This window comes from Rhinoraja longicauda, chromosome 11 (genome assembly GCF_053455715.1).
Source record: "Rhinoraja longicauda isolate Sanriku21f chromosome 11, sRhiLon1.1, whole genome shotgun sequence".
Lineage (NCBI taxonomy): Eukaryota > Metazoa > Chordata > Chondrichthyes > Rajiformes > Arhynchobatidae > Rhinoraja > Rhinoraja longicauda.
In genome coordinates, this window is record NC_135963.1 from 549,820 (window position 1) to 557,410 (window position 7,591).

Below are 7,591 nucleotides of genomic sequence, written 5' to 3' on the forward strand. Positions count from 1 at the left end.
ACTGGATAGCACGCAACAAAAGCTTCTCACTGTACCTCAGTACAAGTGACAATAAACTAAACTGAACATGTGTTCGAAAGAAGATCTAGATGACCTGAAATAATGTCTCTGTTTCGTCTTCACAGATGCTGCGTGACCTGCTGAGTGTTCCTAGCATTCAGAGGCATTCAGAAGGGAACTTAAACTTGGGAGAATAGGAAGTGGCCACATCAAAGGAGGGAGATACATCTTAAACTAGGCAAATGGGTTAGTATAGATGGGCAGAAATGGTGGGCACAGTCCCGATGGGCTGAATGACCTATTTCTTAGTTTAGTTTAGAGATACAGTGCGGAAACAGGCCCTTCGACCCACCGAGTCCGCACCGACCAGCGATCCCCGCACACTAACACTATCCTGCACACGAAGGACAATTTACATTCATACCAAGCCAATTAACCTACAAACCTGCACGTCTTTGGAGTGCGGGAGGAAACCGAAGATCTCGGAGAAAACCCACACAGGTCACAGGGAGAACGTACAAACTCCGTACAGACAGCGCCCGTAGTTGGGATCGAACCTGGGAGTCTGGTTCTGTAAGTGCTGTAAGGCAGCAACTCTACCGCTGCACCACTGCTTTGTGCTGAACAACTCTACAACATTCTTTTGTTTATTTGGCATTGAATGAAGACTCAATTTCCACTGTGTATTTTTCACTCACCCCCCCCCCCCCCCCCCAACACAGTTGCATTTAGAGTCATAGAGTCACAGAGTGACACAGTGTGGAAACAGGCCCTTCATAGAGTCACAGAGTGACACAGTGTGGAAACAGGCCCTTCATAGAGTCACAGAGTGACACAGTGTGGAAACAGGCCCTTCATAGAGTCACAGAGTGACACAGTGTGGAAACAGGCCCTTCGGCCCAACTCGCCAATACAGGGAATAACGTTCAGTGCAAAGTAAAGCCAGCAACGTCCGATCAAGGATAGTCCGAGGGTCACCAACGAGGTAGATGGGAGGTCAGGACCACTCTCTAGTTGGTGAGAGAACGGTTCAGTTGCCTGATAACGGCCGGGAAGAAACTGCCCCTGAATCTGGAGATGTGCGTTTTCACACTTTTGTACCTCTTGCCTGATGATTCACTCCATCACTCCATCACTCTAAGCACTGCGGCAATTTAAGAGGGGAACTCACCCACTTCCCCTCCTCCTCCCTTCCCTCCTCCCTCTCTCCCTCCTCCCTCCCCCCTCCCTCCTCCCTCCCTCCCTCCTCCTCCCTCCTCTCACTACTCCCTCCTGCCCCCCTTCCTCCTTCCTCCCTCCCTCCCCCCTCCTTCCCTCCCTCCCCCCTCCTTCCCTCCCTCCCTCCCAGCCTCCCTCCTCCCCTCCTCCCTCCCTCCCTCCCTCCTCCCTCCCTCCCTCCCTCCCTCCCTCCTCCCCTTCCTCCCCTTCCCTCCTCTCTCCCTCCCTCCTCCCCCCTTCCTCCTCCCGCGTCCCTCCTCCCCTCTTCCTCCCTCCCTCCCCCCCTCCCTCCTCCCCCCCTCCCTCCCTCCCTCCTCCCCCCTCCTCCCCCTCCCCCCCTCCCTCCCTCCCTCCTCCCTCCCTCCCTCCTCCCCTTCCTCCCCCTCCCCCCTCCCTCCTCCCCCCCCTCCCTCCCTCCTTCCTCCCCCTCCCCCTCCCCTCTCCTCTCCCCTCCCCCCTCCCTCCCTCCCTCCTCCCTCCTCCCCCTCCCCCCTCCCTCCCTCCCTCCTTCCTCCCCCTCCCCCCTCCCTCTCCCCTCCCCCCCTCCCTCCTTCCCGAGGGTCAGTGAGGGGGGGTGGGGGGGGGGGCGGTGAATGCTGGTCTGCAGATCCCAGGAAACAATAGAAAGAATGCAAAGAAGTGAGGGAGAGCAGGAGAGGTGGGGAGGGAGGGAGGGGAGAGGAGGGTGGGTGGACGTTGTCTCCAGCTGTCAGGAGGCAAGGCCTCTGATCGCTATCTCCCCCAGTCTAGCCTGCACTCACTGAGCCAACCCACAGCCCACAGCGCCCGGCCCCAGACCGATACTCCACACGATACTTTACAAAGACATGTTTGCAAACACAGATGCAATCTCACTCTACCTGGAGGTTCATCTCACTGGGTGACGGCGAAGAAGGGAAACTACAGCTCACAAATAAGGGCTGTCTGTAATTCTGAGCGGTAACCTCACAGAGTCACAGCGTGGAAACAGGCCCTTCGGCCCAACCTGCCCCTACTGACCAACATGTCCCATCTACACTAGTCCCACCTGCCCACACCGACCAACATGCCCCATCTACACTAGTCCCACCCGCCCACACCGACCAACATGCCCCATCTACACTAGTCCCACCTGCCCACACCGACCAACATGCCCCATCTACACTAGTCCCACCTGCTCACACCGACCAACATGCCCCATCTACACTAGTCCCACCTGCCCACACCGACCAACATGCCCCATCTACACTAGTCCCACCTGCCCACACCGACCAACATGCCCCATCTACACTAGTCCCACCTGCCCACACCGACCAACATGCCCCATCTACACTAGTCCCACCTGCCCACACCGACCAACATGCCCCACAGAGTGAGGAGGGAGTGAGTGAGGGGAGAAAGGGAGTGAGTGAGTGGTGGGGTAAGGGGGGAATGAATGGGGCGGAGTGAGAATGAGGGGGGGTGGGGGGGTGAGGGGGAGTGGGAGTGATGGGCAGTGAGGGGGGTGAGGGGTAGTGCAGGGGTGAGGGGGAGTGGGAGTGGGAGGGGAGTGGGAATGAGGGGGGAGTGAGGGGGAGTGGGTGGGAATGGGAGTGAGGGGGAGTGAGGGGGGAATGAGTGAGGGGAGAGGTGGAGTGGGAGTGAGGGGGGAGTGAGGGGGGAGTGTGGGGGGAATGAGTGGGGGGAGTGGGAGTGGGGGGTAGTGAGGGGGAGTGAGTGGGGGGAGTGGGAGTGAGGGGGAGTGAGGGGGGAATGAGGGGGGGAGTGGGAGTGGGGGGTAGTGAGGGGGGAATGAGTGGGAGTGAGGGGGAGTGTGGGGGGAATGAGGGGGGAGGGGGAGTGGGGGGGAATGAGTGAGGTGGAGTGGGAGTGAGGGGGAGTGGGAGTGGGGTAGTGAGGGTGAGTGAGGGGGGAATGAGTGGGGGGGAGGGGGAGTGTGGGGGGAATGAGTGAGGGGGAGTGGGAGTGAGGGGTAGTGAGGGGGAATGAGTGGGGGGGAGTGGGAGTGGGGGGGAATGGGAGTGAGGGGTAGTGAGGGGGAGTGGGGGGGGAATGGGAGTGAGGGAGTGTGGGGGGAATGAGTGGGGGGGAGGGGGAGTGGGGGGTAGTGAGGGGGAGTGGGGGGAATGAGTGGGGGGGAGGGGGAGTGGGGGGGGAATGGGAGTGAGGGGTAGTGAGGGGGAGTGGGGGGGGAATGGGAGTGAGGGGGAGTGTGGGGGGAATGAGTGGGGGGGAGGGGGAGTGGGGGGGAATGGGAGTGAGGTGCAGTGGGAGGGAGTGAGGCGGTGAGAGTGAGGGGTAGTGAGGGTGAGGCGAGTAGGGGGGGATTGGGAGTGGGGGGCAGTGAGGCGGTGAGAGTGAGCATCACTCTATGTCTCAGTGACAGGACAGGGCGGTCGGTGACCACAGAGCCCCCAGGTGTGGGGAAGGTTCCAGAATGAGTAATCAGGGCAGATGTTGTCAGCAGGTGAGAGACTCACACAGAGTGTTGCGGCCGCTCTGGGTCCAGGTTATCCATGAGGAGAACTCACCAAGTAAACGTGTCTGTTCACTCAATCCCACTTCTGACACGTTGATGAAAGGTGCTGTGAACTAAATCAGTGCGGGTGTCGGGGGTTACGGGGAGAAGGCAGGAGAATGGGGTTAGGAGGGAGAGATAGATCAGCCATGATTGAATGGCAGTATAGACCTGATGGCCGAATGGCCTGATTTTGCTCCTATCACTTGATGGTGGGGGTGGGGGAGTTGGGGGTCAGCAGCTGTAATGGCCAGGGTTCAATGCCACGTGTGGGGGCAATGGGGGAGATATCTGGGGGCTCAGTCATTGTGAGAGCATGTGGTGGGGCAGGGTGAGGGGGATGTGGGTGTGTTTCGGGGTTCAGGAGGGGGGTGTTGGGGGGAGTCTGAGGGTTTGGGGTTTATGCATCCTGAGGTTCAGGATTCAGGGGGTTTGAGGGGTTTGGGGGATGCTGGGTGTGGGGGAGGACCAGGATGTTTGGGGTACTAATCCTGCTGCTGCTGCTGTCACTTGTGACCGTACGATCCACTGTCCATGAAGTCAACACTTTATTGCCACAAGTCACAAGTGAAGTGAAAGTGCGTGTGTACCCACGGTGTGCAAATAGTCACCCACAAAGGGCACTGACAAAGTTACAGACCCCCCCCCCCCACCGCGCCAGCTCCCCCTTTGTTCTTCCTCCCCCACGGCAGTCCCCCATTGTTCTCCCCCCCCACGGCGGTCCCCCCACGCCGGGCCCCCATTGTTCCCCCCTCCCCCACGGTGGTCCCCCATAGTTCCCCCCTCCCCCATGCCGGTCCCCAATTGTTCCCTCCTCCCCCACGCCGGTCCCCCCCACGCCGGGCCCTTCGTTCCGTCCCCCGGCAGCGGCGTCCTCACTTCCACGTGTCCGTCCTCGTCCGTCGGTCGGTGCCATCATCGACCGCAGCACCGGCCTCTCCACCATCGCTGCCGGGTCCTCTCCACATGCCTCCGTGGCCCCGACCCCGGCCCCAGCCGCGGGCCCCACAGACCCAGGAGCCGATGGCCAGGGGCCCCACACACCCAGGCCCCACAGACCCAGGAGCCGATGGCCAGGGGCCCCATAGACCCAGGCCCCACACACCCAGGCCCCACAGACCCAGGCCTCACAGACCCAGGCCCCACACACCCAGGCCCCACACACCCAGGCCCCACAGACCCAGGAGCCGATGGCCAGGGGCCCCACACACCCAGGCCCCACAGACCCAGGAGCCAATGGCCAGGGGCCCCACACACCCAGGCCCCACACACCCAGGCCCCACAGACCCAGGCCCCACACACCCAGGCCCCACAGACCCAGGCCCCACACACCCAGGCCCCACACACCCAGGCCCCACAGACCCAGGCCCCACAGACCCAGGCCCCACACACCCAGGCCCCACAGACCCAGGCCCCACACACCCAGGCCCCACAGACCCAGGCCCCACAGACCCAGGCCCCACACACCCAGGCCCCACACACCCAGGCCCCACAGACCCAGGCCCCACAGACCCAGGCTCCACAGACCCAGGCCCCATACACTCAGGCCCCACACACCCAGGCCCCACAGATCCAGGCCCCACAGACCCAGGCCCCACAGACCCAGGCCCCACAGACCCAGGCCCCACAGACCCAGGCCCCACACACCCAGGCCCCACACACCCAGGCCCCACACACCCAGGCCCCACACACCCAGGCCCCCCACACCCAGGCCCCACAGACCCAGGCCCCTCAGACCCAGGCCCCACAGAGCCAGGCCCCCACAGACCCAGGCCCCACAGACCCAGGCCCCACAGACCCAGGCCCCACAGAGCCAGGCCCCACAGACCCAGGCCCCACAGACCCAGGCCCCACAGACCCAGGCCCCACAGACCCAGGCCCCACAGACCCAGGCCCCACAGACCCAGGCCTCACAGACCCAGGCCCCACAGACCCAGGCCCCACAGACCCAGGCCCCACACACCCGGGCCCCACAGACCCAGGCCCCACACACCCGGGCCCCACAGACCCAGGCCCCACACACCCAGGCCCCACAGACCCAGGCCCCACACACCCAGGCCCCACAGACCCAGGCCCCACACACCCGGGCCCCACACACCCGGGCCCCACACACCCGGGCCCCACAGACCCAGGCCCCACAGACCTGTTCGCCGCTGCTGGGCCCCCATTGTTCCCCCCTCCCCCACGGCGGTCCCCCACGCCGGGGCCTTTGTTCCTTCCCCCGGCAGCGGCGTCCTCACTTCCACGTATCCATCCACGTCCGTCAGTCCGCGCCATCATCGACCGGCCTCCCCACCATCGCGGCCGGGTCCTCTCCGCATGCCTCCGTGGCCCCGACCCAGGCCCCACAGACCCAGGCCCCACAGACCCAGGCCCCACAGACCCAGGCCCCACACACCCAGGCCCCACAGACCCAGGCCCCACAGACCCAGGCCCCACAGACCCAGGCCCCACACACCCAGGCCCCACAGACCCAGGCCCCACAGACCCAGGCCCCACAGACCCAGGCCCCACACCCAGGCCCCACAGACCCAGGCCTCACAGACCCAGGCCCCACAGACCCAGGCCCCACAGACCCAGGCCCCACACACCCAGGCCCCACAGACCCAGGCCCCATAGACCCAGGCCCCACAGACCCAGGCCCCACACACCCAGGCCCCACAGACCCGGGCCCCACAGACCCGGGCCCCACAGACCCGGGCTCCACAGACCCAGGCCCCACAGACCTAGGCCCCACAGACCCGGGCCCCACAGACCCAGGCCACACACACCCAGGCCCCACAGACCCAGGCCCCACAGACCCAGGCCACACACACCCAGGCCCCACAGACCCGGGCCCCACACACCCGGGCCCCACACACCCGGCCCCACGGACCCGGGCCCCACACACCCGGGCCCCACACACCCGGGCCCCACACACCCGGGCCCCACACACCCGGGCCCCACAGACCCAGGCCCCACACACCCGGGCCCCACACACCCGGGCCCCCACACACCCGGGCCCCACACACCCGGGCCCCACACACCCGGGCCCCACACACCCGGGCCCCACAGACCCGGGCCCGACACACCCAGGCCCCACAGACCCAGGCCCCACAGACCCAGGCCCCACAGACCCGGGCCCCACACACCCGGGCCCCACAGACCCGGGCCCCACAGACCCGGGCCCCACAGACCCGGGCCCCACAGACCCGGGCCCCACAGACCCGGGCTCCACAGACCCGGGCCCCACAGACCCAGGCCACACACACCCAGGCCCCACAGACCCGGGCCCCACAGACCCAGGCCACACACACCCGGGCCCCACAGACCCGGGCCCCACACACCCGGGCCCCACACACCCGGGCCCCACACACCCGGGCCCCACACACCCGGGCCCCACACACCCGGCCCCACGGACCCGGGCCCCACACACCCAGGCCCCACACACCCGGGCCCCACACACCCGGGCCCCACACACCCGGGCCCCACACACCCGGGCCCCACACACCCGGGCCCCACAGACCCGGGCCCCACACACCCGGGCCCCACACACCCGGGCCCCACACACCAGGGCCCCACACACCCGGGCCCCACACACCCGGGCCCCACACACCCGGGCCCCACACACCCGGGCCCCACACACCCGGTCTTTGACACTGATTTATTCATCTCATTCTTAATTTGATTTACAGATCAACTCTAAACGCAGAGACATGAAAAACAAAGACTACAATTCAACCTGAGGATCCGGTCAAGTCAAGATGGTCGGGACAGTTACTTCAGTTTAGTTACTTTAGCTTAGTTACTTTAGTTTAGTTTAGTTACTAGTTTGGTTACTTTAGTTAAGTTTACTTTAGTTAAGTTTAGTTAGCTAAGTTAGTTTAGTTTAGTTAC